Source organism: Schistocerca gregaria, chromosome 5 (assembly GCF_023897955.1).
Source record: "Schistocerca gregaria isolate iqSchGreg1 chromosome 5, iqSchGreg1.2, whole genome shotgun sequence".
Lineage (NCBI taxonomy): Eukaryota > Metazoa > Arthropoda > Insecta > Orthoptera > Acrididae > Schistocerca > Schistocerca gregaria.
In genome coordinates, this window is record NC_064924.1 from 574165608 (window position 1) to 574192890 (window position 27283).

General features: G+C 48.3%; 26 non-coding genes across 26 annotated transcripts; all 26 read left to right on the forward strand.

The window, feature by feature from the left end:
- Positions 1-636: 636 nt before the first annotated feature.
- Positions 637-710, forward strand: Trnan-guu (transfer RNA asparagine (anticodon GUU)). The gene has a single exon. It is a non-coding gene; the product is annotated as a tRNA-Asn (tRNA).
- A 999-nt stretch (positions 711-1709) lies between these two features.
- Trnat-cgu (transfer RNA threonine (anticodon CGU)) lies at positions 1710-1781 on the forward strand. Its single transcript has one exon. It is a non-coding gene; the product is annotated as a tRNA-Thr (tRNA).
- Positions 1782-2103: 322 nt separating this feature from the next.
- On the forward strand, positions 2104-2177 carry Trnan-guu (transfer RNA asparagine (anticodon GUU)). The gene has a single exon. It is a non-coding gene; the product is annotated as a tRNA-Asn (tRNA).
- Positions 2178-3173: 996 nt separating this feature from the next.
- Positions 3174-3245, forward strand: Trnat-cgu (transfer RNA threonine (anticodon CGU)). The gene has a single exon. It is a non-coding gene; the product is annotated as a tRNA-Thr (tRNA).
- Positions 3246-5019: 1774 nt separating this feature from the next.
- Positions 5020-5093, forward strand: Trnan-guu (transfer RNA asparagine (anticodon GUU)). Its single transcript has one exon. It is a non-coding gene; the product is annotated as a tRNA-Asn (tRNA).
- A 999-nt stretch (positions 5094-6092) lies between these two features.
- Trnat-cgu (transfer RNA threonine (anticodon CGU)) lies at positions 6093-6164 on the forward strand. The gene has a single exon. It is a non-coding gene; the product is annotated as a tRNA-Thr (tRNA).
- A 322-nt stretch (positions 6165-6486) lies between these two features.
- Positions 6487-6560, forward strand: Trnan-guu (transfer RNA asparagine (anticodon GUU)). The gene has a single exon. It is a non-coding gene; the product is annotated as a tRNA-Asn (tRNA).
- A 996-nt stretch (positions 6561-7556) lies between these two features.
- Positions 7557-7628, forward strand: Trnat-cgu (transfer RNA threonine (anticodon CGU)). Its single transcript has one exon. It is a non-coding gene; the product is annotated as a tRNA-Thr (tRNA).
- Positions 7629-9402: 1774 nt separating this feature from the next.
- Positions 9403-9476, forward strand: Trnan-guu (transfer RNA asparagine (anticodon GUU)). The gene has a single exon. It is a non-coding gene; the product is annotated as a tRNA-Asn (tRNA).
- Positions 9477-10475: 999 nt separating this feature from the next.
- Trnat-cgu (transfer RNA threonine (anticodon CGU)) lies at positions 10476-10547 on the forward strand. Its single transcript has one exon. It is a non-coding gene; the product is annotated as a tRNA-Thr (tRNA).
- Positions 10548-10869: 322 nt separating this feature from the next.
- Trnan-guu (transfer RNA asparagine (anticodon GUU)) lies at positions 10870-10943 on the forward strand. The gene has a single exon. It is a non-coding gene; the product is annotated as a tRNA-Asn (tRNA).
- A 999-nt stretch (positions 10944-11942) lies between these two features.
- Positions 11943-12014, forward strand: Trnat-cgu (transfer RNA threonine (anticodon CGU)). Its single transcript has one exon. It is a non-coding gene; the product is annotated as a tRNA-Thr (tRNA).
- A 322-nt stretch (positions 12015-12336) lies between these two features.
- Positions 12337-12410, forward strand: Trnan-guu (transfer RNA asparagine (anticodon GUU)). The gene has a single exon. It is a non-coding gene; the product is annotated as a tRNA-Asn (tRNA).
- A 999-nt stretch (positions 12411-13409) lies between these two features.
- On the forward strand, positions 13410-13481 carry Trnat-cgu (transfer RNA threonine (anticodon CGU)). Its single transcript has one exon. It is a non-coding gene; the product is annotated as a tRNA-Thr (tRNA).
- A 1774-nt stretch (positions 13482-15255) lies between these two features.
- On the forward strand, positions 15256-15329 carry Trnan-guu (transfer RNA asparagine (anticodon GUU)). Its single transcript has one exon. It is a non-coding gene; the product is annotated as a tRNA-Asn (tRNA).
- Positions 15330-16328: 999 nt separating this feature from the next.
- Trnat-cgu (transfer RNA threonine (anticodon CGU)) lies at positions 16329-16400 on the forward strand. Its single transcript has one exon. It is a non-coding gene; the product is annotated as a tRNA-Thr (tRNA).
- Positions 16401-16722: 322 nt separating this feature from the next.
- Positions 16723-16796, forward strand: Trnan-guu (transfer RNA asparagine (anticodon GUU)). Its single transcript has one exon. It is a non-coding gene; the product is annotated as a tRNA-Asn (tRNA).
- Positions 16797-17795: 999 nt separating this feature from the next.
- On the forward strand, positions 17796-17867 carry Trnat-cgu (transfer RNA threonine (anticodon CGU)). The gene has a single exon. It is a non-coding gene; the product is annotated as a tRNA-Thr (tRNA).
- A 322-nt stretch (positions 17868-18189) lies between these two features.
- On the forward strand, positions 18190-18263 carry Trnan-guu (transfer RNA asparagine (anticodon GUU)). The gene has a single exon. It is a non-coding gene; the product is annotated as a tRNA-Asn (tRNA).
- A 686-nt stretch (positions 18264-18949) lies between these two features.
- Trnat-cgu (transfer RNA threonine (anticodon CGU)) lies at positions 18950-19024 on the forward strand. The gene has a single exon. It is a non-coding gene; the product is annotated as a tRNA-Thr (tRNA).
- A 1774-nt stretch (positions 19025-20798) lies between these two features.
- Trnan-guu (transfer RNA asparagine (anticodon GUU)) lies at positions 20799-20872 on the forward strand. The gene has a single exon. It is a non-coding gene; the product is annotated as a tRNA-Asn (tRNA).
- A 999-nt stretch (positions 20873-21871) lies between these two features.
- Positions 21872-21943, forward strand: Trnat-cgu (transfer RNA threonine (anticodon CGU)). Its single transcript has one exon. It is a non-coding gene; the product is annotated as a tRNA-Thr (tRNA).
- Positions 21944-22275: 332 nt separating this feature from the next.
- Trnan-guu (transfer RNA asparagine (anticodon GUU)) lies at positions 22276-22349 on the forward strand. Its single transcript has one exon. It is a non-coding gene; the product is annotated as a tRNA-Asn (tRNA).
- Positions 22350-23035: 686 nt separating this feature from the next.
- Positions 23036-23110, forward strand: Trnat-cgu (transfer RNA threonine (anticodon CGU)). Its single transcript has one exon. It is a non-coding gene; the product is annotated as a tRNA-Thr (tRNA).
- A 1774-nt stretch (positions 23111-24884) lies between these two features.
- On the forward strand, positions 24885-24958 carry Trnan-guu (transfer RNA asparagine (anticodon GUU)). Its single transcript has one exon. It is a non-coding gene; the product is annotated as a tRNA-Asn (tRNA).
- Positions 24959-25957: 999 nt separating this feature from the next.
- On the forward strand, positions 25958-26029 carry Trnat-cgu (transfer RNA threonine (anticodon CGU)). Its single transcript has one exon. It is a non-coding gene; the product is annotated as a tRNA-Thr (tRNA).
- Positions 26030-27283: the final 1254 nt, after the last annotated feature.

Sequence of the window (27283 nt, forward strand, 5' to 3'; positions counted from 1 at the left end):
CCTCACAGAAAGCATCCATTTTTTAACCTTCCTACAACGAGCGGAGCTTCCTCGAGCAGCATCTAACACATGGCAGTACAGTGAATGTAACGGATGTTCTACAACCTATGACAAGTATTCTACTGGCCTAGGATTTTTTCTGAATGCATTGGCAGAACAGTGGATTGTATGTATTTTGTAGTATAATGAGGGCTGCAAGATTCAGTATGATGAAGTGAGAATTCAGGGATAGCTCACAATTGCAAAGCTGCCGCCTTCTTAGCTCAGTGGTAAAGAACTGGTCTCGTAAACGTGGGGTCGTGAGTTCGAACCTCACACAAGGCATCCATTTCTTTAACCTTGCTGCATCGAGCGGAGCTACCTCGAGCAGCATCTAACACATGGCAGTACACTGATGTTCTGCAACCTATGACAAGTATTCTACTGGCCTAGGAGGTTTTCTGAATGCATTGGCAGAACAGTGGATTGTATGCATTTTGTAGTATAATGTCATGCTTGGCGATGTCATTCGTTTATGAGCCTCGCTACAGTGTACATGCACGTTATCCATGTGAAGAGGCATAAGCAGATGCTAGCATTCTGCGTGATTCTTGCTGAAGGTGTACGAATTTGGTTATTATACAGAGCAAAGTCACGGCCTCCGTGGCGCAATTGGCTAGCGCGTTCGGCTGTTAACCGAAAGGTTGGTGGTTCGCGCCCACCCGGGGACGATATCGTTTTAACCGTCACCCAGGTGAGGACATACGTCAACTTTGTTAGAGATACACAGCTAGTGTGGCAATTTGGCTGCGAAGGAGTGATGCCACAGATGCTTATACTCATTCAGGCAGGTGACACTGTAGGTAAAAGCATGGCCCTACACAGACGTTCTACTGTTTTCCGTTTTATTCGCCATGTGTGACTCTGCAGTAGAGCGACGCCCACTACAAAAGACGTATTATTTACATTCAATTTCAGCGTACACGTCGCGACTGCCATATGACAGGGCCTGTTTCTCGATGTCGATTTGTATTTTGTGTCTCTTAAGTGTCGGTCTGCAGTAGGCTGCTGTTGGCCGAGCGACGTGCAGTCGCCTTACATGAAGCCCCATGGGCAACGTCATTGCCACTGTGGACAACAGCAAACTGTAGCCAGAGAGAGGAGCCGAAAGGCGCATTTCGCAGTCGAGCGACGCTATCCCACAAGCTGTGCACTAGGTCAAGATCTTGCAGTCCGCAAACTTTTGGTGGCCAGACGTTCGTCGTCGATCGTAAGGGCGAAACAGTCGAGAGACTTGGAAAACGGCAATGTGGACATCCCCAGTAGCGGCTGTGCGCCAAGTCCGTTATGTGGTCGAGGGCTGCAAGATTCAGTAAGATGAAGTGGGAATTCGGGAATAGCTTACAAATGCAAAGCTGCCTCCTTCTTAACTAAGGGTAGAGCACTGGTCTCGTAAACCAGGGGTCGTGAGTTCGTACCTCACAGAAAGCATCCATTTTATTAACCTTCCTACAACGAGCGGAGCTTCCTCGAGCAGCATCTAACACATGACAGTACACTGAATGTAACGGATGTTCTACAACCTATGACAAGTATTCTACTGGCCTAGGATTTTTTCTGAATGCATTGGCAGAACAGTGGATTGTATGTATTCTGTAGTATAATGAGGGCTGCAAGATTCAGTTTGATGAAGTGAGAATTCAGGGATGGCTCACAAATGCAAAGCTGCCGCCTTCTTAGCTCAGTGGTAGAGCACTGGTCTCGTAAACGTGGGGTCGTGAGTTCGAACCTCACAGAAGGCATCCATTTCTTTAACCTTCCTGCATCGAGCGGAGCTACCTCGAGCAGCATCTAACACATGGCAGTACACAGAATGTAACGGATGTTCTACAACCTATGACAAGTATTCTACTGGCCTAGGAGGTTTTCTGAATGCATTGGCAGAACAGTGGATTGTATGCATTTTGTAGTATAATGTCATGCTTGGCGATGTCATTCGTTTATGAGCCTCGCTACAGTGTACATGCACGTTATCCATGTGAAGAGGCATAAGCAGATGCTAGCATTCTGCGTGATTCTTGCTGAAGGTGTACGAATTTGGTTATTATACAGAGCAAAGTCACGGCCTCCGTGGCGCAATTGGCTAGCGCGTTCGGCTGTTAACCGAAAGGTTGGTGGTTCGCGCCCACCTGGGGACGATATCGTTTTAACCGTCACCCAGGTGAGGACATACGTCAACTTTGTTAGAGATACACAGCTAGTGTGGCAATTTGGCTGCGAAGGAGTGATGCCACAGATGCTTATACTCATTCAGGCAGGTGACACTGTAGGTAAAAGCATGGCCCTACACAGACGTTCTACTGTTTTCCGTTTTATTCGCCATGTGTGACTCTGCAGTAGAGCGACGCCCACTACAAAAGACGTATTATTTACATTCAATTTCAGCATACACGTCGCGAGTGCCATATGACAGGGCCTGTCTCTCGAAGTCGATTTGTATTTTGTGTCTCTTAAGTGTCGGTCTGCAGTAGGCTGCTGTTGGCCGAGCGACGTGCAGTCGCCTTACATGAAGCCCCATGGGCAACGTCATTGCCACTGTGGACAACAGCAAACTGTAGCCAGAGAGAGGAGCCGAAAGGCGCATTTCGCAGTCGAGCCACGCTATCCCACAAGCTGTGCACTAGGTCAAGATCTTGCAGTCCGCAAACTTTTGGTGGCCAGACGTTCGTCGTCGATCGTAAGGGCGAAACAGTCGAGAGATTTGGAAAACGGCAATGTGGACACCCCCAGCAGCGGCTGTGCGACAAGTTCGTTATGTGGTCGAGGGCTGCAAGATTCAGTATGATGAAGTGGGAATTCGGGGATAGCTTACAAATGCAAAGCTGCCTCCTTCTTAGCTAAGGGTAGAGCACTGGTCTCGTAAACCAGGGGTCGTGAGTTCGTACCTCACAGAAAGCATCCATTTTTTTAACCTTCCTACAACGAGCGGAGCTATCTCGAGCAGCATCTAACATATGGCAGTACACTGAATGTAACGGATGTTCTACAACCTATGACAAGTATTCTACTGGCCTAGGATTTTTTCTGAATGCATTGGCAGAACAGTGGATTGTATGTATCTTGTAGTATGAGGGCTACAAGATTCAGTATGATGAAGTGAGAATTCGGGGATAGCTCACATACGCAAAGCTGCCGCCTTCTTAGCTCAGTGGTAGAGCACTGGTCTCGTAAACCAGGGGTCGTGGGTTCGAATCTCACAGAAGGCATCCGTTTTTTTAACCTTCCTGCATCGAGCGGAGCTACCTCGAGCAGCATCTAACACATGGCAGTTCACTGAATGTAACGGATGTTCTACAACCTATGACAAGTATTCTACTGGCCTAGGAGGTTTTCTGAATGCATTGGCAGAACAGTGGATTGTATGCATTTTGTAGTATAATGTCATGCTTGGCGATGTCATTCGTTTATGAGCCTCGCTACAGTGTACATGCACGTTATCCATGTGAAGAGGCATAAGCAGATGCTAGATTCTGCGTGATTCTTGCTGATGGTGTACAAATTTGGTTATTATACAGAGCAAAGTCACGGCATCCGTGGCGCAATTGGCTAGCGCGTTCGGCTGTTAACCGAAAGGTTGGAGGTTCGCGCCCACCCAGGGGCGAAATCGTTTTAACCATCACCCAGGTGAAGACATACGTCAACTTTGTTAGAGATACACAGCTAGTGTGGCAATTTGGCTGCGAAGGAGTGATGCCACAGATGCTTATACACATTCAGCCAGGTGACACTGTAGGTAAAAACATGGCCCTACACAGACGTTCTACTGTTTTCCGTTTTATTCGCCATGTGTGAGACTGCAGTAGCGCGACGCCCACTACAAAAGACGTATTATTTACATTCAATTTCAGCGTACACGTCGCGAGTGCCATATGACAGGGCCTGTCTCTCGATGTCGATTTGTATTTTTGTGTCTCTTAAGTGTCGGTCTGCAGTAGGCTGCTGTTGGCCGAGCGACGTGCAGTCGCCTTACATGAAGCCCCATGGGCAACGTCATTGCCACTGTGGACAACAGCAAACTGTAGCCAGAGAGAGGAGCCGAAAGGCGCATTTCGCAGTCGAGCCACGCTATCCCACAAGCTGTGCACTAGGTCAAGATCTTGCAGTCCGCAAACTTTTGGTGGCCAGACGTTCGTCGTCGATCGTAAGGGCGAAACAGTCGACTTGGAAAACGGCAAAGTGGACATCCCCAGTAGCGGCTGTGCGCCAAGTCCGTTATGTGGTCGAGGGCTGCAAGATTCAGTATGATGAAGTGGGAATTCGGGGATAGCTTACAAATGCAAAGCTGCCTCCTTCTTAACTAAGGGTAGAGCACTGGTCTCGTAAACCGGGGGTCGTGAGTTCGAACCTCACAGAAAGCATCCATTTTTTAACCTTCCTACAACGAGCGGAGCTTCCTCGAGCAGCATCTAACACATGGCAGTACAGTGAATGTAACGGATGTTCTACAACCTATGACAAGTATTCTACTGGCCTAGGATTTTTTCTGAATGCATTGGCAGAACAGTGGATTGTATGTATTTTGTAGTATAATGAGGGCTGCAAGATTCAGTATGATGAAGTGAGAATTCAGGGATAGCTCACAATTGCAAAGCTGCCGCCTTCTTAGCTCAGTGGTAAAGAACTGGTCTCGTAAACGTGGGGTCGTGAGTTCGAACCTCACACAAGGCATCCATTTCTTTAACCTTGCTGCATCGAGCGGAGCTACCTCGAGCAGCATCTAACACATGGCAGTACACTGATGTTCTGCAACCTATGACAAGTATTCTACTGGCCTAGGAGGTTTTCTGAATGCATTGGCAGAACAGTGGATTGTATGCATTTTGTAGTATAATGTCATGCTTGGCGATGTCATTCGTTTATGAGCCTCGCTACAGTGTACATGCACGTTATCCATGTGAAGAGGCATAAGCAGATGCTAGCATTCTGCGTGATTCTTGCTGAAGGTGTACGAATTTGGTTATTATACAGAGCAAAGTCACGGCCTCCGTGGCGCAATTGGCTAGCGCGTTCGGCTGTTAACCGAAAGGTTGGTGGTTCGCGCCCACCCGGGGACGATATCGTTTTAACCGTCACCCAGGTGAGGACATACGTCAACTTTGTTAGAGATACACAGCTAGTGTGGCAATTTGGCTGCGAAGGAGTGATGCCACAGATGCTTATACTCATTCAGGCAGGTGACACTGTAGGTAAAAGCATGGCCCTACACAGACGTTCTACTGTTTTCCGTTTTATTCGCCATGTGTGACTCTGCAGTAGAGCGACGCCCACTACAAAAGACGTATTATTTACATTCAATTTCAGCGTACACGTCGCGACTGCCATATGACAGGGCCTGTTTCTCGATGTCGATTTGTATTTTGTGTCTCTTAAGTGTCGGTCTGCAGTAGGCTGCTGTTGGCCGAGCGACGTGCAGTCGCCTTACATGAAGCCCCATGGGCAACGTCATTGCCACTGTGGACAACAGCAAACTGTAGCCAGAGAGAGGAGCCGAAAGGCGCATTTCGCAGTCGAGCGACGCTATCCCACAAGCTGTGCACTAGGTCAAGATCTTGCAGTCCGCAAACTTTTGGTGGCCAGACGTTCGTCGTCGATCGTAAGGGCGAAACAGTCGAGAGACTTGGAAAACGGCAATGTGGACATCCCCAGTAGCGGCTGTGCGCCAAGTCCGTTATGTGGTCGAGGGCTGCAAGATTCAGTAAGATGAAGTGGGAATTCGGGAATAGCTTACAAATGCAAAGCTGCCTCCTTCTTAACTAAGGGTAGAGCACTGGTCTCGTAAACCAGGGGTCGTGAGTTCGTACCTCACAGAAAGCATCCATTTTATTAACCTTCCTACAACGAGCGGAGCTTCCTCGAGCAGCATCTAACACATGACAGTACACTGAATGTAACGGATGTTCTACAACCTATGACAAGTATTCTACTGGCCTAGGATTTTTTCTGAATGCATTGGCAGAACAGTGGATTGTATGTATTCTGTAGTATAATGAGGGCTGCAAGATTCAGTTTGATGAAGTGAGAATTCAGGGATGGCTCACAAATGCAAAGCTGCCGCCTTCTTAGCTCAGTGGTAGAGCACTGGTCTCGTAAACGTGGGGTCGTGAGTTCGAACCTCACAGAAGGCATCCATTTCTTTAACCTTCCTGCATCGAGCGGAGCTACCTCGAGCAGCATCTAACACATGGCAGTACACAGAATGTAACGGATGTTCTACAACCTATGACAAGTATTCTACTGGCCTAGGAGGTTTTCTGAATGCATTGGCAGAACAGTGGATTGTATGCATTTTGTAGTATAATGTCATGCTTGGCGATGTCATTCGTTTATGAGCCTCGCTACAGTGTACATGCACGTTATCCATGTGAAGAGGCATAAGCAGATGCTAGCATTCTGCGTGATTCTTGCTGAAGGTGTACGAATTTGGTTATTATACAGAGCAAAGTCACGGCCTCCGTGGCGCAATTGGCTAGCGCGTTCGGCTGTTAACCGAAAGGTTGGTGGTTCGCGCCCACCTGGGGACGATATCGTTTTAACCGTCACCCAGGTGAGGACATACGTCAACTTTGTTAGAGATACACAGCTAGTGTGGCAATTTGGCTGCGAAGGAGTGATGCCACAGATGCTTATACTCATTCAGGCAGGTGACACTGTAGGTAAAAGCATGGCCCTACACAGACGTTCTACTGTTTTCCGTTTTATTCGCCATGTGTGACTCTGCAGTAGAGCGACGCCCACTACAAAAGACGTATTATTTACATTCAATTTCAGCATACACGTCGCGAGTGCCATATGACAGGGCCTGTCTCTCGAAGTCGATTTGTATTTTGTGTCTCTTAAGTGTCGGTCTGCAGTAGGCTGCTGTTGGCCGAGCGACGTGCAGTCGCCTTACATGAAGCCCCATGGGCAACGTCATTGCCACTGTGGACAACAGCAAACTGTAGCCAGAGAGAGGAGCCGAAAGGCGCATTTCGCAGTCGAGCCACGCTATCCCACAAGCTGTGCACTAGGTCAAGATCTTGCAGTCCGCAAACTTTTGGTGGCCAGACGTTCGTCGTCGATCGTAAGGGCGAAACAGTCGAGAGATTTGGAAAACGGCAATGTGGACACCCCCAGCAGCGGCTGTGCGACAAGTTCGTTATGTGGTCGAGGGCTGCAAGATTCAGTATGATGAAGTGGGAATTCGGGGATAGCTTACAAATGCAAAGCTGCCTCCTTCTTAGCTAAGGGTAGAGCACTGGTCTCGTAAACCAGGGGTCGTGAGTTCGTACCTCACAGAAAGCATCCATTTTTTTAACCTTCCTACAACGAGCGGAGCTATCTCGAGCAGCATCTAACATATGGCAGTACACTGAATGTAACGGATGTTCTACAACCTATGACAAGTATTCTACTGGCCTAGGATTTTTTCTGAATGCATTGGCAGAACAGTGGATTGTATGTATCTTGTAGTATGAGGGCTACAAGATTCAGTATGATGAAGTGAGAATTCGGGGATAGCTCACATACGCAAAGCTGCCGCCTTCTTAGCTCAGTGGTAGAGCACTGGTCTCGTAAACCAGGGGTCGTGGGTTCGAATCTCACAGAAGGCATCCGTTTTTTTAACCTTCCTGCATCGAGCGGAGCTACCTCGAGCAGCATCTAACACATGGCAGTTCACTGAATGTAACGGATGTTCTACAACCTATGACAAGTATTCTACTGGCCTAGGAGGTTTTCTGAATGCATTGGCAGAACAGTGGATTGTATGCATTTTGTAGTATAATGTCATGCTTGGCGATGTCATTCGTTTATGAGCCTCGCTACAGTGTACATGCACGTTATCCATGTGAAGAGGCATAAGCAGATGCTAGATTCTGCGTGATTCTTGCTGATGGTGTACAAATTTGGTTATTATACAGAGCAAAGTCACGGCATCCGTGGCGCAATTGGCTAGCGCGTTCGGCTGTTAACCGAAAGGTTGGAGGTTCGCGCCCACCCAGGGGCGAAATCGTTTTAACCATCACCCAGGTGAAGACATACGTCAACTTTGTTAGAGATACACAGCTAGTGTGGCAATTTGGCTGCGAAGGAGTGATGCCACAGATGCTTATACACATTCAGCCAGGTGACACTGTAGGTAAAAACATGGCCCTACACAGACGTTCTACTGTTTTCCGTTTTATTCGCCATGTGTGAGACTGCAGTAGCGCGACGCCCACTACAAAAGACGTATTATTTACATTCAATTTCAGCGTACACGTCGCGAGTGCCATATGACAGGGCCTGTCTCTCGATGTCGATTTGTATTTTTGTGTCTCTTAAGTGTCGGTCTGCAGTAGGCTGCTGTTGGCCGAGCGACGTGCAGTCGCCTTACATGAAGCCCCATGGGCAACGTCATTGCCACTGTGGACAACAGCAAACTGTAGCCAGAGAGAGGAGCCGAAAGGCGCATTTCGCAGTCGAGCCACGCTATCCCACAAGCTGTGCACTAGGTCAAGATCTTGCAGTCCGCAAACTTTTGGTGGCCAGACGTTCGTCGTCGATCGTAAGGGCGAAACAGTCGACTTGGAAAACGGCAAAGTGGACATCCCCAGTAGCGGCTGTGCGCCAAGTCCGTTATGTGGTCGAGGGCTGCAAGATTCAGTATGATGAAGTGGGAATTCGGGGATAGCTTACAAATGCAAAGCTGCCTCCTTCTTAACTAAGGGTAGAGCACTGGTCTCGTAAACCGGGGGTCGTGAGTTCGAACCTCACAGAAAGCATCCATTTTTTAACCTTCCTACAACGAGCGGAGCTTCCTCGAGCAGCATCTAACACATGGCAGTACAGTGAATGTAACGGATGTTCTACAACCTATGACAAGTATTCTACTGGCCTAGGATTTTTTCTGAATGCATTGGCAGAACAGTGGATTGTATGTATTTTGTAGTATAATGAGGGCTGCAAGATTCAGTATGATGAAGTGAGAATTCAGGGATAGCTCACAATTGCAAAGCTGCCGCCTTCTTAGCTCAGTGGTAAAGAACTGGTCTCGTAAACGTGGGGTCGTGAGTTCGAACCTCACACAAGGCATCCATTTCTTTAACCTTGCTGCATCGAGCGGAGCTACCTCGAGCAGCATCTAACACATGGCAGTACACTGATGTTCTGCAACCTATGACAAGTATTCTACTGGCCTAGGAGGTTTTCTGAATGCATTGGCAGAACAGTGGATTGTATGCATTTTGTAGTATAATGTCATGCTTGGCGATGTCATTCGTTTATGAGCCTCGCTACAGTGTACATGCACGTTATCCATGTGAAGAGGCATAAGCAGATGCTAGCATTCTGCGTGATTCTTGCTGAAGGTGTACGAATTTGGTTATTATACAGAGCAAAGTCACGGCCTCCGTGGCGCAATTGGCTAGCGCGTTCGGCTGTTAACCGAAAGGTTGGTGGTTCGCGCCCACCCGGGGACGATATCGTTTTAACCGTCACCCAGGTGAGGACATACGTCAACTTTGTTAGAGATACACAGCTAGTGTGGCAATTTGGCTGCGAAGGAGTGATGCCACAGATGCTTATACTCATTCAGGCAGGTGACACTGTAGGTAAAAGCATGGCCCTACACAGACGTTCTACTGTTTTCCGTTTTATTCGCCATGTGTGACTCTGCAGTAGAGCGACGCCCACTACAAAAGACGTATTATTTACATTCAATTTCAGCGTACACGTCGCGACTGCCATATGACAGGGCCTGTTTCTCGATGTCGATTTGTATTTTGTGTCTCTTAAGTGTCGGTCTGCAGTAGGCTGCTGTTGGCCGAGCGACGTGCAGTCGCCTTACATGAAGCCCCATGGGCAACGTCATTGCCACTGTGGACAACAGCAAACTGTAGCCAGAGAGAGGAGCCGAAAGGCGCATTTCGCAGTCGAGCGACGCTATCCCACAAGCTGTGCACTAGGTCAAGATCTTGCAGTCCGCAAACTTTTGGTGGCCAGACGTTCGTCGTCGATCGTAAGGGCGAAACAGTCGAGAGACTTGGAAAACGGCAATGTGGACATCCCCAGTAGCGGCTGTGCGCCAAGTCCGTTATGTGGTCGAGGGCTGCAAGATTCAGTAAGATGAAGTGGGAATTCGGGAATAGCTTACAAATGCAAAGCTGCCTCCTTCTTAACTAAGGGTAGAGCACTGGTCTCGTAAACCAGGGGTCGTGAGTTCGTACCTCACAGAAAGCATCCATTTTATTAACCTTCCTACAACGAGCGGAGCTTCCTCGAGCAGCATCTAACACATGACAGTACACTGAATGTAACGGATGTTCTACAACCTATGACAAGTATTCTACTGGCCTAGGATTTTTTCTGAATGCATTGGCAGAACAGTGGATTGTATGTATTCTGTAGTATAATGAGGGCTGCAAGATTCAGTTTGATGAAGTGAGAATTCAGGGATGGCTCACAAATGCAAAGCTGCCGCCTTCTTAGCTCAGTGGTAGAGCACTGGTCTCGTAAACGTGGGGTCGTGAGTTCGAACCTCACAGAAGGCATCCATTTCTTTAACCTTCCTGCATCGAGCGGAGCTACCTCGAGCAGCATCTAACACATGGCAGTACACAGAATGTAACGGATGTTCTACAACCTATGACAAGTATTCTACTGGCCTAGGAGGTTTTCTGAATGCATTGGCAGAACAGTGGATTGTATGCATTTTGTAGTATAATGTCATGCTTGGCGATGTCATTCGTTTATGAGCCTCGCTACAGTGTACATGCACGTTATCCATGTGAAGAGGCATAAGCAGATGCTAGCATTCTGCGTGATTCTTGCTGAAGGTGTACGAATTTGGTTATTATACAGAGCAAAGTCACGGCCTCCGTGGCGCAATTGGCTAGCGCGTTCGGCTGTTAACCGAAAGGTTGGTGGTTCGCGCCCACCTGGGGACGATATGGTTTTAACCGTCACCCAGGTGAGGACATACGTCAACTTTGTTAGAGATACACAGCTAGTGTGGCAATTTGGCTGCGAAGGAGTGATGCCACAGATGCTTATACTCATTCAGGCAGGTGACACTGTAGGTAAAAGCATGGCCCTACACAGACGTTCTACTGTTTTCCGTTTTATTCGCCATGTGTGACTCTGCAGTAGAGCGACGCCCACTACAAAAGACGTATTATTTACATTCAATTTCAGCGTACACGTCGCGACTGCCATATGACAGGGCCTGTTTCTCGATGTCGATTTGTATTTTGTGTCTCTTAAGTGTCGGTCTGCAGTAGGCTGCTGTTGGCCGAGCGACGTGCAGTCGCCTTACATGAAGCCCCATGGGCAACGTCATTGCCACTGTGGACAACAGCAAACTGTAGCCAGAGAGAGGAGCCGAAAGGCGCATTTCGCAGTCGAGCGACGCTATCCCACAAGCTGTGCACTAGGTCAAGATCTTGCAGTCCGCAAACTTTTGGTGGCCAGACGTTCGTCGTCGATCGTAAGGGCGAAACAGTCGAGAGACTTGGAAAACGGCAATGTGGACATCCCCAGTAGCGGCTGTGCGCCAAGTCCGTTATGTGGTCGAGGGCTGCAAGATTCAGTAAGATGAAGTGGGAATTCGGGAATAGCTTACAAATGCAAAGCTGCCTCCTTCTTAACTAAGGGTAGAGCACTGGTCTCGTAAACCAGGGGTCGTGAGTTCGTACCTCACAGAAAGCATCCATTTTATTAACCTTCCTACAACGAGCGGAGCTTCCTCGAGCAGCATCTAACACATGACAGTACACTGAATGTAACGGATGTTCTACAACCTATGACAAGTATTCTACTGGCCTAGGATTTTTTCTGAATGCATTGGCAGAACAGTGGATTGTATGTATTCTGTAGTATAATGAGGGCTGCAAGATTCAGTTTGATGAAGTGAGAATTCAGGGATGGCTCACAAATGCAAAGCTGCCGCCTTCTTAGCTCAGTGGTAGAGCACTGGTCTCGTAAACGTGGGGTCGTGAGTTCGAACCTCACAGAAGGCATCCATTTCTTTAACCTTCCTGCATCGAGCGGAGCTACCTCGAGCAGCATCTAACACATGGCAGTACACAGAATGTAACGGATGTTCTACAACCTATGACAAGTATTCTACTGGCCTAGGAGGTTTTCTGAATGCATTGGCAGAACAGTGGATTGTATGCATTTTGTAGTATAATGTCATGCTTGGCGATGTCATTCGTTTATGAGCCTCGCTACAGTGTACATGCACGTTATCCATGTGAAGAGGCATAAGCAGATGCTAGCATTCTGCGTGATTCTTGCTGAAGGTGTACGAATTTGGTTATTATACAGAGCAAAGTCACGGCCTCCGTGGCGCAATTGGCTAGCGCGTTCGGCTGTTAACCGAAAGGTTGGTGGTTCGCGCCCACCTGGGGACGATATCGTTTTAACCGTCACCCAGGTGAGGACATACGTCAACTTTGTTAGAGATACACAGCTAGTGTGGCAATTTGGCTGCGAAGGAGTGATGCCACAGATGCTTATACTCATTCAGGCAGGTGACACTGTAGGTAAAAGCATGGCCCTACACAGACGTTCTACTGTTTTCCGTTTTATTCGCCATGTGTGACTCTGCAGTAGAGCGACGCCCACTACAAAAGACGTATTATTTACATTCAATTTCAGCGTACACGTCTTGACTGCCATATGACAGGGCCTGTTTCTCGATGTCGATTTGTATTTTGTGTCTCTTAAGTGTCGGTCTGCAGTAGGCTGCTGTTGGCCGAGCGACGTGCAGTCGCCTTACATGAAGCCCCATGGGCAACGTCATTGCCACTGTGGACAACAGCAAACTGTAGCCAGAGAGAGGAGCCGAAAGGCGCATTTCGCAGTCGAGCCACGCTATCCCACAAGCTGTGCACTAGGTCAAGATCTTGCAGTCCGCAAACTTTTGGTGGCCAGACGTTCGTCGTCGATCGTAAGGGCGAAACAGTCGAGAGACTTGGAAAACGGCAATGTGGACATCCCCAGTAGCGGCTGTGCGCCAAGTCCGTTATGTGGTCGAGGGCTGCAAGATTCAGTAAGATGAAGTGGGAATTCGGGAATAGCTTACAAATGCAAAGCTGCCTCCTTCTTAACTAAGGGTAGAGCACTGGTCTCGTAAACCAGGGGTCGTGAGTTCGTACCTCACAGAAAGCATCCATTTTTTTAACCTTCCTACAACGAGCGGAGCTTCCTCGAGCAGCATCTAACACATGACAGTACACTGAATGTAACGGATGTTCTACAACCTATGACAAGTATTCTACTGGCCTAGGATTTTTTCTGAATGCATTGGCAGAACAGTGGATTGTATGTATTCTGTAGTATAATGAGGGCTGCAAGATTCAGTTTGATGAAGTGAGAATTCAGGGATGGCTCACAAATGCAAAGCTGCCGCCTTCTTAGCTCAGTGGTAGAGCACTGGTCTCGTAAACGTGGGGTCGTGAGTTCGAACCTCACAGAAGGCATCCATTTCTTTAACCTTCCTGCATCGAGCGGAGCTACCTCGAGCAGCATCTAACACATGGCAGTTCACTGAATGTAACGGATGTTCTACAACCTATGACAAGTATTCTACTGGCCTAGGAGGTTTTCTGAATGCATTGGCAGAACAGTGGATTGTATGCATTTTGTAGTATAATGTCATGCTTGGCGATGTCATTCGTTTACGAGCCTCGGTACAGTGTACATGCACGTTATCCATGTGAAGAGGCATAAGCAGATGCTAGATTCTGCGTGATTCTTGCTGATGGTGTACAAATTTGGTTATTATACAGAGCAAAGTCACGGCATCCGTGGCGCAATTGGCTAGCGCGTTCGGCTGTTAACCGAAAGGTTGGAGGTTCGCTCCCACCCAGGGGCGAAATCGTTTTAACCATCACCCAGGTGAAGACATACGTCAACTTTGTTAGAGATACACAGCTAGTGTGGCAATTTGGCTGCGAAGGAGTGATGCCACAGATGCTTATACACATTCAGCCAGGTGACACTGTAGGTAAAAACATGGCCCTACACAGACGTTCTACTGTTTTCCGTTTTATTCGCCATGTGTGAGACTGCAGTAGCGCGACGCCCACTACAAAAGACGTATTATTTACATTCAATTTCAGCGTACACGTCGCGAGTGCCATATGACAGGGCCTGTCTCTCGATGTCGATTTGTATTTTTGTGTCTCTTAAGTGTCGGTCTGCAGTAGGCTGCTGTTGGCCGAGCGACGTGCAGTCGCCTTACATGAAGCCCCATGGGCAACGTCATTGCCACTGTGGACAACAGCAAACTGTAGCCAGAGAGAGGAGCCGAAAGGCGCATTTCGCAGTCGAGCCACGCTATCCCACAAGCTGTGCACTAGGTCAAGATCTTGCAGTCCGCAAACTTTTGGTGGCCAGACGTTCGTCGTCGATCGTAAGGGCGAAACAGTCGACTTGGAAAACGGCAAAGTGGACATCCCCAGTAGCGGCTGTGCGCCAAGTCCGTTATGTGGTCGAGGGCTGCAAGATTCAGTATGATGAAGTGGGAATTCGGGGATAGCTTACAAATGCAAAGCTGCCTCCTTCTTAACTAAGGGTAGAGCACTGGTCTCGTAAACCGGGGGTCGTGAGTTCGAACCTCACAGAAAGCATCCATTTTTTAACCTTCCTACAACGAGCGGAGCTTCCTCGAGCAGCATCTAACACATGGCAGTACAGTGAATGTAACGGATGTTCTACAACCTATGACAAGTATTCTACTGGTTTAGGATTTTTTCTGAATGCATTGGCAGAACAGTGGATTGTATGTATTTTGTAGTATAATGAGGGCTGCAAGATTCAGTTTGATGAAGTGAGAATTCAGGGATAGCTCACAATTGCAAAGCTGCCGCCTTCTTAGCTCAGTGGTAAAGAACTGGTCTCGTAAACGTGGGGTCGTGAGTTCGAACCTCACACAAGGCATCCATTTCTTTAACCTTGCTGCATCGAGCGGAGCTACCTCGAGCAGCATCTAACACATGGCAGTACACTGATGTTCTACAACCTATGACAAGTATTCTACTGGCCTAGGAGGTTTTCTGAATGCATTGGCAGAACAGTGGATTGTATGCATTTTGTAGTATAATGTCATGCTTGGCGATGTCATTCGTTTATGAGCCTCGCTACAGTGTACATGCACGTTATCCATGTGAAGAGGCATAAGCAGATGCTAGCATTCTGCGTGATTCTTGCTGAAGGTGTACGAATTTGGTTATTATACAGAGCAAAGTCACGGCCTCCGTGGCGCAATTGGCTAGCGCGTTCGGCTGTTAACCGAAAGGTTGGTGGTTCGCGCCCACCCGGGGACGATATCGTTTTAACCGTCACCCAGGTGAGGACATACGTCAACTTTGTTAGAGATACACAGCGAGTGTGGCAATTTGGCTGCGAAGGAGTGATGCCACAGATGCTTATACTCATTCAGGCAGGTGACACTGTAGGTAAAAGCATGGCCCTACACAGACGTTCTACTGTTTTCCGTTTTATTCGCCATGTGTGACTCTGCAGTAGAGCGACGCCCACTACAAAAGACGTATTATTTACATTCAATTTCAGCGTACACGTCGCGACTGCCATATGACAGGGCCTGTTTCTCGATGTCGATTTGTATTTTGTGTCTCTTAAGTGTCGGTCTGCAGTAGGCTGCTGTTGGCCGAGCGACGTGCAGTCGCCTTACATGAAGCCCCATGGGCAACGTCATTGCCACTGTGGACAACAGCAAACTGTAGCCAGAGAGAGGAGCCGAAAGGCGCATTTCGCAGTCGAGCGACGCTATCCCACAAGCTGTGCACTAGGTCAAGATCTTGCAGTCCGCAAACTTTTGGTGGCCAGACGTTCGTCGTCGATCGTAAGGGCGAAACAGTCGAGAGACTTGGAAAACGGCAATGTGGACATCCCCAGTAGCGGCTGTGCGCCAAGTCCGTTATGTGGTCGAGGGCTGCAAGATTCAGTAAGATGAAGTGGGAATTCGGGAATAGCTTACAAATGCAAAGCTGCCTCCTTCTTAACTAAGGGTAGAGCACTGGTCTCGTAAACCAGGGGTCGTGAGTTCGTACCTCACAGAAAGCATCCATTTTTTTAACCTTCCTACAACGAGCGGAGCTTCCTCGAGCAGCATCTAACACATGACAGTACACTGAATGTAACGGATGTTCTACAACCTATGACAAGTATTCTACTGGCCTAGGATTTTTTCTGAATGCATTGGCAGAACAGTGGATTGTATGTATTCTGTAGTATAATGAGGGCTGCAAGATTCAGTTTGATGAAGTGAGAATTCAGGGATGGCTCACAAATGCAAAGCTGCCGCCTTCTTAGCTCAGTGGTAGAGCACTGGTCTCGTAAACGTGGGGTCGTGAGTTCGAACCTCACAGAAGGCATCCATTTCTTTAACCTTCCTGCATCGAGCGGAGCTACCTCGAGCAGCATCTAACACATGGCAGTACACAGAATGTAACGGATGTTCTACAACCTATGACAAGTATTCTACTGGCCTAGGAGGTTTTCTGAATGCATTGGCAGAACAGTGGATTGTATGCATTTTGTAGTATAATGTCATGCTTGGCGATGTCATTCGTTTATGAGCCTCGCTACAGTGTACATGCACGTTATCCATGTGAAGAGGCATAAGCAGATGCTAGCATTCTGCGTGATTCTTGCTGAAGGTGTACGAATTTGGTTATTATACAGAGCAAAGTCACGGCCTCCGTGGCGCAATTGGCTAGCGCGTTCGGCTGTTAACCGAAAGGTTGGTGGTTCGCGCCCACCTGGGGACGATATCGTTTTAACCGTCACCCAGGTGAGGACATACGTCAACTTTGTTAGAGATACACAGCTAGTGTGGCAATTTGGCTGCGAAGGAGTGATGCCACAGATGCTTATACTCATTCAGGCAGGTGACACTGTAGGTAAAAGCATGGCCCTACACAGACGTTCTACTGTTTTCCGTTTTATTCGCCATGTGTGACTCTGCAGTAGAGCGACGCCCACTACAAAAGACGTATTATTTACATTCAATTTCAGCGTACACGTCGCGACTGCCATATGACAGGGCCTGTTTCTCGATGTCGATTTGTATTTTGTGTCTCTTAAGTGTCGGTCTGCAGTAGGCTGCTGTTGGCCGAGCGACGTGCAGTCGCCTTACATGAAGCACCATGGGCAACGTCATTGCCACTGTGGACAACAGCAAACTGTAGCCAGAGAGAGGAGCCGAAAGGCGCATTTCGCAGTCGAGCGACGCTATCCCACAAGCTGTGCACTAGGTCAAGATCTTGCAGTCCGCAAACTTTTGGTGGCCAGACGTTCGTCGTCGATCGTAAGGGCGAAACAGTCGAGAGACTTGGAAAACGGCAATGTGGACATCCCCAGTAGCGGCTGTGCGCCAAGTCCGTTATGTGGTCGAGGGCTGCAAGATTCAGTAAGATGAAGTGGGAATTCGGGAATAGCTTACAAATGCAAAGCTGCCTCCTTCTTAACTAAGGGTAGAGCACTGGTCTCGTAAACCAGGGGTCGTGAGTTCGTACCTCACAGAAAGCATCCATTTTATTAACCTTCCTACAACGAGCGGAGCTTCCTCGAGCAGCATCTAACACATGACAGTACACTGAATGTAACGGATGTTCTACAACCTATGACAAGTATTCTACTGGCCTAGGATTTTTTCTGAATGCATTGGCAGAACAGTGGATTGTATGTATTCTGTAGTATAATGAGGGCTGCAAGATTCAGTTTGATGAAGTGAGAATTCAGGGATGGCTCACAAATGCAAAGCTGCCGCCTTCTTAGCTCAGTGGTAGAGCACTGGTCTCGTAAACGTGGGGTCGTGAGTTCGAACCTCACAGAAGGCATCCATTTCTTTAACCTTCCTGCATCGAGCGGAGCTACCTCGAGCAGCATCTAACACATGGCAGTACACAGAATGTAACGGATGTTCTACAACCTATGACAAGTATTCTACTGGCCTAGGAGGTTTTCTGAATGCATTGGCAGAACAGTGGATTGTATGCATTTTGTAGTATAATGTCATGCTTGGCGATGTCATTCGTTTATGAGCCTCGCTACAGTGTACATGCACGTTATCCATGTGAAGAGGCATAAGCAGATGCTAGCATTCTGCGTGATTCTTGCTGAAGGTGTACGAATTTGGTTATTATACAGAGCAAAGTCATGGCCTCCGTGGCGCAATTGGCTAGCGCGTTCGGCTGTTAACCGAAAGGTTGGTGGTTCGCGCTCACTCGGGGGCGAAATCGTTTTAACCGTCACCCAGGTGAGGACATACGTCAACTTTGTTAGAGATACACAGCTAGTGTGGCAATTTGGCTGCGAAGGAGTGATACCACAGATGCTTATACACATTCAGCCAGGTGACACTGTAGGTAAAAACCTGGCCCTACACAGACGTTCTACTGTTTTCCGTTTTATTCGCCATGTGTGACACTGCAGTAGAGCGACGCCCACTACAAAAGACGTATTATTTACATTCAATTTCAGCGTACACGTCGCGAGTGCCATATGACAGGGCCTGTCTCTCGATGTCGATTTGTATTTTGTGTCTCTTAAGTGTCGGTCTGCAGTAGGCTGCTGTTGGCCGAGCGACGTGCAGTCGCCTTACATGAAGCCCCATGGGCAACGCCATTGCCACTGTGGACAACAGCAAACTGTAGCCAGAGAGAGGAGCCGAAAGGCGCATTTCGCAGTCGAGCGACGCTATCCCACAAGCTGTGCACTAGGTCAAGATCTTGCAGTCCGCAAACTTTTGGTGGCCAGACGTTCGTCGTCGATCGTAAGGGCGAAACAGTCGAGAGATTTGGAAAACGGCAATGTGGACACCCCCAGCAGCGGCTGTGCGACAAGTTCGTTATGTGGTCGAGGGCTGCAAGATTCAGTATGATGAAGTGGGAATTCGGGGATAGCTTACAAATGCAAAGCTGCCTCCTTCTTAGCCCAGTGGTAGAGCACTGGTCTCGTAAACCAGGGGTCGTGGGTTCGAATCTCACAGAAGGCATCCGTTTTTTTAACCTTCCTGCATCGAGCGGAGCTACCTCGAGCAGCATCTAACACATGGCAGTTCACTGAATGTAACGGATGTTCTACAACCTATGACAAGTATTCTACTGGCCTAGGAGGTTTTCTGAATGCATTGGCAGAACAGTGGATTGTATGCATTTTGTAGTATAATGTCATGCTTGGCGATGTCATTCGTTTATGAGCCTCGCTACAGTGTACATGCACGTTATCCATGTGAAGAGGCATAAGCAGATGCTAGATTCTGCGTGATTCTTGCTGATGGTGTACAAATTTGGTTATTATACAGAGCAAAGTCACGGCATCCGTGGCGCAATTGGCTAGCGCGTTCGGCTGTTAACCGAAAGGTTGGAGGTTCGCGCCCACCCAGGGGCGAAATCGTTTTAACCATCACCCAGGTGAAGACATACGTCAACTTTGTTAGAGATACACAGCTAGTGTGGCAATTTGGCTGCGAAGGAGTGATGCCACAGATGCTTATACACATTCAGCCAGGTGACACTGTAGGTAAAAACATGGCCCTACACAGACGTTCTACTGTTTTCCGTTTTATTCGCCATGTGTGAGACTGCAGTAGCGCGACGCCCACTACAAAAGACGTATTATTTACATTCAATTTCAGCGTACACGTCGCGAGTGCCATATGACAGGGCCTGTCTCTCGATGTCGATTTGTATTTTTGTGTCTCTTAAGTGTCGGTCTGCAGTAGGCTGCTGTTGGCCGAGCGACGTGCAGTCGCCTTACATGAAGCCCCATGGGCAAGGTCATTGCCACTGTGGACAACAGCAAACTGTAGCCAGAGAGAGGAGCCGAAAGGCGCATTTCGCAGTCGAGCGACGCTATCCCACAAGCTGTGCACTAGGTCAAGATCTTGCAGTCCGCAAACTTTTGGTGGCCAGACGTTCGTCGTCGATCGTAAGGGCGAAACAGTCGACTTGGAAAACGGCAAAGTGGACATCCCCAGTAGCGGCTGTGCGCCAAGTCCGTTATGTGGTCGAGGGCTGCAAGATTCAGTATGATGAAGTGGGAATTCGGGGATAGCTTACAAATGCAAAGCTGCCTCCTTCTTAACTAAGGGTAGAGCACTGGTCTCGTAAACCGGGGGTCGTGAGTTCGAACCTCACAGAAAGCATCCATTTTTTAACCTTCCTACAACGAGCGGAGCTTCCTCGAGCAGCATCTAACACATGGCAGTACAGTGAATGTAACGGATGTTCTACAACCTATGACAAGTATTCTACTGGCCTAGGATTTTTTCTGAATGCATTGGCAGAACAGTGGATTGTATGTATTTTGTAGTATAATGAGGGCTGCAAGATTCAGTATGATGAAGTGAGAATTCAGGGATAGCTCACAATTGCAAAGCTGCCGCCTTCTTAGCTCAGTGGTAAAGAACTGGTCTCGTAAACGTGGGGTCGTGAGTTCGAACCTCACACAAGGCATCCATTTCTTTAACCTTGCTGCATCGAGCGGAGCTACCTCGAGCAGCATCTAACACATGGCAGTACACTGATGTTCTACAACCTATGACAAGTATTCTACTGGCCTAGGAGGTTTTCTGAATGCATTGGCAGAACAGTGGATTGTATGCATTTTGTAGTATAATGTCATGCTTGGCGATGTCATTCGTTTATGAGCCTCGCTACAGTGTACATGCACGTTATCCATGTGAAGAGGCATAAGCAGATGCTAGCATTCTGCGTGATTCTTGCTGAAGGTGTACGAATTTGGTTATTATACAGAGCAAAGTCACGGCCTCCGTGGCGCAATTGGCTAGCGCGTTCGGCTGTTAACCGAAAGGTTGGTGGTTCGCGCCCACCCGGGGACGATATCGTTTTAACCGTCACCCAGGTGAGGACATACGTCAACTTTGTTAGAGATACACAGCTAGTGTGGCAATTTGGCTGCGAAGGAGTGATGCCACAGATGCTTATACTCATTCAGGCAGGTGACACTGTAGGTAAAAGCATGGCCCTACACAGACGTTCTACTGTTTTCCGTTTTATTCGCCATGTGTGACTCTGCAGTAGAGCGACGCCCACTACAAAAGACGTATTATTTACATTCAATTTCAGCGTACACGTCGCGACTGCCATATGACAGGGCCTGTTTCTCGATGTCGATTTGTATTTTGTGTCTCTTAAGTGTCGGTCTGCAGTAGGCTGCTGTTGGCCGAGCGACGTGCAGTCGCCTTACATGAAGCCCCATGGGCAACGTCATTGCCACTGTGGACAACAGCAAACTGTAGCCAGAGAGAGGAGCCGAAAGGCGCATTTCGCAGTCGAGCGACGCTATCCCACAAGCTGTGCACTAGGTCAAGATCTTGCAGTTCGCAAACTTTTGGTGGCCAGACGTTCGTCGTCGATCGTAAGGGCGAAACAGTCGAGAGACTTGGAAAACGGCAATGTGGACATCCCCAGTAGCGGCTGTGCGCCAAGTCCGTTATGTGGTCGAGGGCTGCAAGATTCAGTAAGATGAAGTGGGAATTCGGGAATAGCTTACAAATGCAAAGCTGCCTCCTTCTTAACTAAGGGTAGAGCACTGGTCTCGTAAACCAGGGGTCGTGAGTTCGTACCTCACAGAAAGCATCCATTTTATTAACCTTCCTACAACGAGCGGAGCTTCCTCGAGCAGCATCTAACACATGACAGTACACTGAATGTAACGGATGTTCTACAACCTATGACAAGTATTCTACTGGCCTAGGATTTTTTCTGAATGCATTGGCAGAACAGTGGATTGTATGTATTCTGTAGTATAATGAGGGCTGCAAGATTCAGTTTGATGAAGTGAGAATTCAGGGATGGCTCACAAATGCAAAGCTGCCGCCTTCTTAGCTCAGTGGTAGAGCACTGGTCTCGTAAACGTGGGGTCGTGAGTTCGAACCTCACAGAAGGCATCCATTTCTTTAACCTTCCTGCATCGAGCGGAGCTACCTCGAGCAGCATCTAACACATGGCAGTACACAGAATGTAACGGATGTTCTACAACCTATGACAAGTATTCTACTGGCCTAGGAGGTTTTCTGAATGCATTGGCAGAACAGTGGATTGTATGCATTTTGTAGTATAATGTCATGCTTGGCGATGTCATTCGTTTATGAGCCTCGCTACAGTGTACATGCACGTTATCCATGTGAAGAGGCATAAGCAGATGCTAGCATTCTGCGTGATTCCTGCTGAAGGTGTACGAATTTGGTTATTATACAGAGCAAAGAGAGCCAAAGTCATGGCCTCCGTGGCGCAATTGGCTAGCGCGTTCGGCTGTTAACCGAAAGGTTGGTGGTTCGCGCTCACTCGGGGGCGAAATCGTTTTAACCGTCACCCAGGTGAGGACATACGTCAACTTTGTTAGAGATACACAGCTAGTGTGGCAATTTGGCTGCGAAGGAGTGATACCACAGATGCTTATACACATTCAGCCAGGTGACACTGTAGGTAAAAACCTGGCCCTACACAGACGTTCTACTGTTTTCCGTTTTATTCGCCATGTGTGACACTGCAGTAGAGCGACGCCCACTACAAAAGACGTATTATTTACATTCAATTTCAGCGTACACGTCGCGAGTGCCATATGACAGGGCCTGTCTCTCGATGTCGATTTGTATTTTGTGTCTCTTAAGTGTCGGTCTGCAGTAGGCTGCTGTTGGCCGAGCGACGTGCAGTCGCCTTACATGAAGCCCCATGGGCAACGCCATTGCCACTGTGGACAACAGCAAACTGTAGCCAGAGAGAGGAGCCGAAAGGCGCATTTCGCAGTCGAGCGACGCTATCCCACAAGCTGTGCACTAGGTCAAGATCTTGCAGTCCGCAAACTTTTGGTGGCCAGACGTTCGTCGTCGATCGTAAGGGCGAAACAGTCGAGAGATTTGGAAAACGGCAATGTGGACACCCCCAGCAGCGGCTGTGCGACAAGTTCGTTATGTGGTCGAGGGCTGCAAGATTCAGTATGATGAAGTGGGAATTCGGGGATAGCTTACAAATGCAAAGCTGCCTCCTTCTTAGCCCAGTGGTAGAGCACTGGTCTCGTAAACCAGGGGTCGTGGGTTCGAATCTCACAGAAGGCATCCGTTTTTTTAACCTTCCTGCATCGAGCGGAGCTACCTCGAGCAGCATCTAACACATGGCAGTTCACTGAATGTAACGGATGTTCTACAACCTATGACAAGTATTCTACTGGCCTAGGAGGTTTTCTGAATGCATTGGCAGAACAGTGGATTGTATGCATTTTGTAGTATAATGTCATGCTTGGCGATGTCATTCGTTTATGAGCCTCGCTACAGTGTACATGCACGTTATCCATGTGAAGAGGCATAAGCAGATGCTAGATTCTGCGTGATTCTTGCTGATGGTGTACAAATTTGGTTATTATACAGAGCAAAGTCACGGCATCCGTGGCGCAATTGGCTAGCGCGTTCGGCTGTTAACCGAAAGGTTGGAGGTTCGCGCCCACCCAGGGGCGAAATCGTTTTAACCATCACCCAGGTGAAGACATACGTCAACTTTGTTAGAGATACACAGCTAGTGTGGCAATTTGGCTGCGAAGGAGTGATGCCACAGATGCTTATACACATTCAGCCAGGTGACACTGTAGGTAAAAACATGGCCCTACACAGACGTTCTACTGTTTTCCGTTTTATTCGCCATGTGTGAGACTGCAGTAGCGCGACGCCCACTACAAAAGACGTATTATTTACATTCAATTTCAGCGTACACGTCGCGAGTGCCATATGACAGGGCCTGTCTCTCGATGTCGATTTGTATTTTTGTGTCTCTTAAGTGTCGGTCTGCAGTAGGCTGCTGTTGGCCGAGCGACGTGCAGTCGCCTTACATGAAGCCCCATGGGCAACGTCATTGCCACTGTGGACAACAGCAAACTGTAGCCAGAGAGAGGAGCCGAAAGGCGCATTTCGCAGTCGAGCCACGCTATCCCACAAGCTGTGCACTAGGTCAAGATCTTGCAGTCCGCAAACTTTTGGTGGCCAGACGTTCGTCGTCGATCGTAAGGGCGAAACAGTCGACTTGGAAAACGGCAAAGTGGACATCCCCAGTAGCGGCTGTGCGCCAAGTCCGTTATGTGGTCGAGGGCTGCAAGATTCAGTATGATGAAGTGGGAATTCGGGGATAGCTTACAAATGCAAAGCTGCCTCCTTCTTAACTAAGGGTAGAGCACTGGTCTCGTAAACCGGGGGTCGTGAGTTCGAACCTCACAGAAAGCATCCATTTTTTAACCTTCCTACAACGAGCGGAGCTTCCTCGAGCAGCATCTAACACATGGCAGTACAGTGAATGTAACGGATGTTCTACAACCTATGACAAGTATTCTACTGGCCTAGGATTTTTTCTGAATGCATTGGCAGAACAGTGGATTGTATGTATTTTGTAGTATAATGAGGGCTGCAAGATTCAGTATGATGAAGTGAGAATTCAGGGATAGCTCACAATTGCAAAGCTGCCGCCTTCTTAGCTCAGTGGTAAAGAACTGGTCTCGTAAACGTGGGGTCGTGAGTTCGAACCTCACACAAGGCATCCATTTCTTTAACCTTGCTGCATCGAGCGGAGCTACCTCGAGCAGCATCTAACACATGGCAGTACACTGATGTTCTACAACCTATGACAAGTATTCTACTGGCCTAGGAGGTTTTCTGAATGCATTGGCAGAACAGTGGATTGTATGCATTTTGTAGTATAATGTCATGCTTGGCGATGTCATTCGTTTATGAGCCTCGCTACAGTGTACATGCACGTTATCCATGTGAAGAGGCATAAGCAGATGCTAGCATTCTGCGTGATTCTTGCTGAAGGTGTACGAATTTGGTTATTATACAGAGCAAAGTCACGGCCTCCGTGGCGCAATTGGCTAGCGCGTTCGGCTGTTAACCGAAAGGTTGGTGGTTCGCGCCCACCCGGGGAAGATATCGTTTTAACCGTCACCCAGGTGAGGACATACGTCAACTTTGTTAGAGATACACAGCTAGTGTGGCAATTTGGCTGCGAAGGAGTGATGCCACAGATGCTTATACTCATTCAGGCAGGTGACACTGTAGGTAAAAGCATGGCCCTACACAGACGTTCTACTGTTTTCCGTTTTATTCGCCATGTGTGACTCTGCAGTAGAGCGACGCCCACTACAAAAGACGTATTATTTACATTCAATTTCAGCGTACACGTCGCGACTGCCATATGACAGGGCCTGTTTCTCGATGTCGATTTGTATTTTGTGTCTCTTAAGTGTCGGTCTGCAGTAGGCTGCTGTTGGCCGAGCGACGTGCAGTCGCCTTACATGAAGCCCCATGGGCAACGTCATTGCCACTGTGGACAACAGCAAACTGTAGCCAGAGAGAGGAGCCGAAAGGCGCATTTCGCAGTCGAGCGACGCTATCCCACAAGCTGTGCACTAGGTCAAGATCTTGCAGTCCGCAAACTTTTGGTGGCCAGACGTTCGTCGTCGATCGTAAGGGCGAAACAGTCGAGAGACTTGGAAAACGGCAATGTGGACATCCCCAGTAGCGGCTGTGCGCCAAGTCCGTTATGTGGTCGAGGGCTGCAAGATTCAGTAAGATGAAGTGGGAATTCGGGAATAGCTTACAAATGCAAAGCTGCCTCCTTCTTAACTAAGGGTAGAGCACTGGTCTCGTAAACCAGGGGTCGTGAGTTCGTACCTCACAGAAAGCATCCATTTTATTAACCTTCCTACAACGAGCGGAGCTTCCTCGAGCAGCATCTAACACATGACAGTACACTGAATGTAACGGATGTTCTACAACCTATGACAAGTATTCTACTGGCCTAGGATTTTTTCTGAATGCATTGGCAGAACAGTGGATTGTATGTATTCTGTAGTATAATGAGGGCTGCAAGATTCAGTTTGATGAAGTGAGAATTCAGGGATGGCTCACAAATGCAAAGCTGCCGCCTTCTTAGCTCAGTGGTAGAGCACTGGTCTCGTAAACGTGGGGTCGTGAGTTCGAACCTCACAGAAGGCATCCATTTCTTTAACCTTCCTGCATCGAGCGGAGCTACCTCGAGCAGCATCTAACACATGGCAGTACACAGAATGTAACGGATGTTCTACAACCTATGACAAGTATTCTACTGGCCTAGGAGGTTTTCTGAATGCATTGGCAGAACAGTGGATTGTATGCATTTTGTAGTATAATGTCATGCTTGGCGATGTCATTCGTTTATGAGCCTCGCTACAGTGTACATGCACGTTATCCATGTGAAGAGGCATAAGCAGATGCTAGCGTTCTGCGTGATTCTTGCTGAAGGTGTACGAATTTGGTTATTATACAGAGCAAAGTCACGGCCTCCGTGGCGCAATTGGCTAGCGCGTTCGGCTGTTAACCGAAAGGTTGGTGGTTCGCGCCTACCTGGTGACGATATCGTTTTAACCGTCACCCAGGTGAGGACATACGTCAACTTTGTTAGAGATACACAGCTAGTGTGGCAATTTGGCTGCGAAGGAGTGATGCCACAGATGCTTATACTCATTCAGGCAGGTGACACTGTAGGTAAAAGCATGGCCCTACACAGACGTTCTACTGTTTTCCGTTTTATTCGCCATGTGTGACTCTGCAGTAGAGCGACGCCCACTACAAAAGACGTATTATTTACATTCAATTTCAGCGTACACGTCGCGACTGCCATATGACAGGGCCTGTTTCTCGATGTCGATTTGTATTTTGTGTCTCTTAAGTGTCGGTCTGCAGTAGGCTGCTGTTGGCCGAGCGACGTGCAGTCGCCTTACATGAAGCCCCATGGGCAACGTCATTGCCACTGTGGACAACAGCAAACTGTAGCCAGAGAGAGGAGCCGAAAGGCGCATTTCGCAGTCGAGCCACGCTATCCCACAAGCTGTGCACTAGGTCAAGATCTTGCAGTCCGCAAACTTTTGGTGGCCAGACGTTCGTCGTCGATCGTAAGGGCGAAACAGTCGAGAGACTTGGAAAACGGCAATGTGGACATCCCCAGTAGCGGCTGTGCGCCAAGTCCGTTATGTGGTCGAGGGCTGCAAGATTCAGTAAGATGAAGTGGGAATTCGGGAATAGCTTACAAATGCAAAGCTGCCTCCTTCTTAACTAAGGGTAGAGCACTGGTCTCGTAAACCAGGGGTCGTGAGTTCGTACCTCACAGAAAGCATCCATTTTTTTAACCTTCCTACAACGAGCGGAGCTTCCTCGAGCAGCATCTAACACATGACAGTACACTGAATGTAACGGATGTTCTACAACCTATGA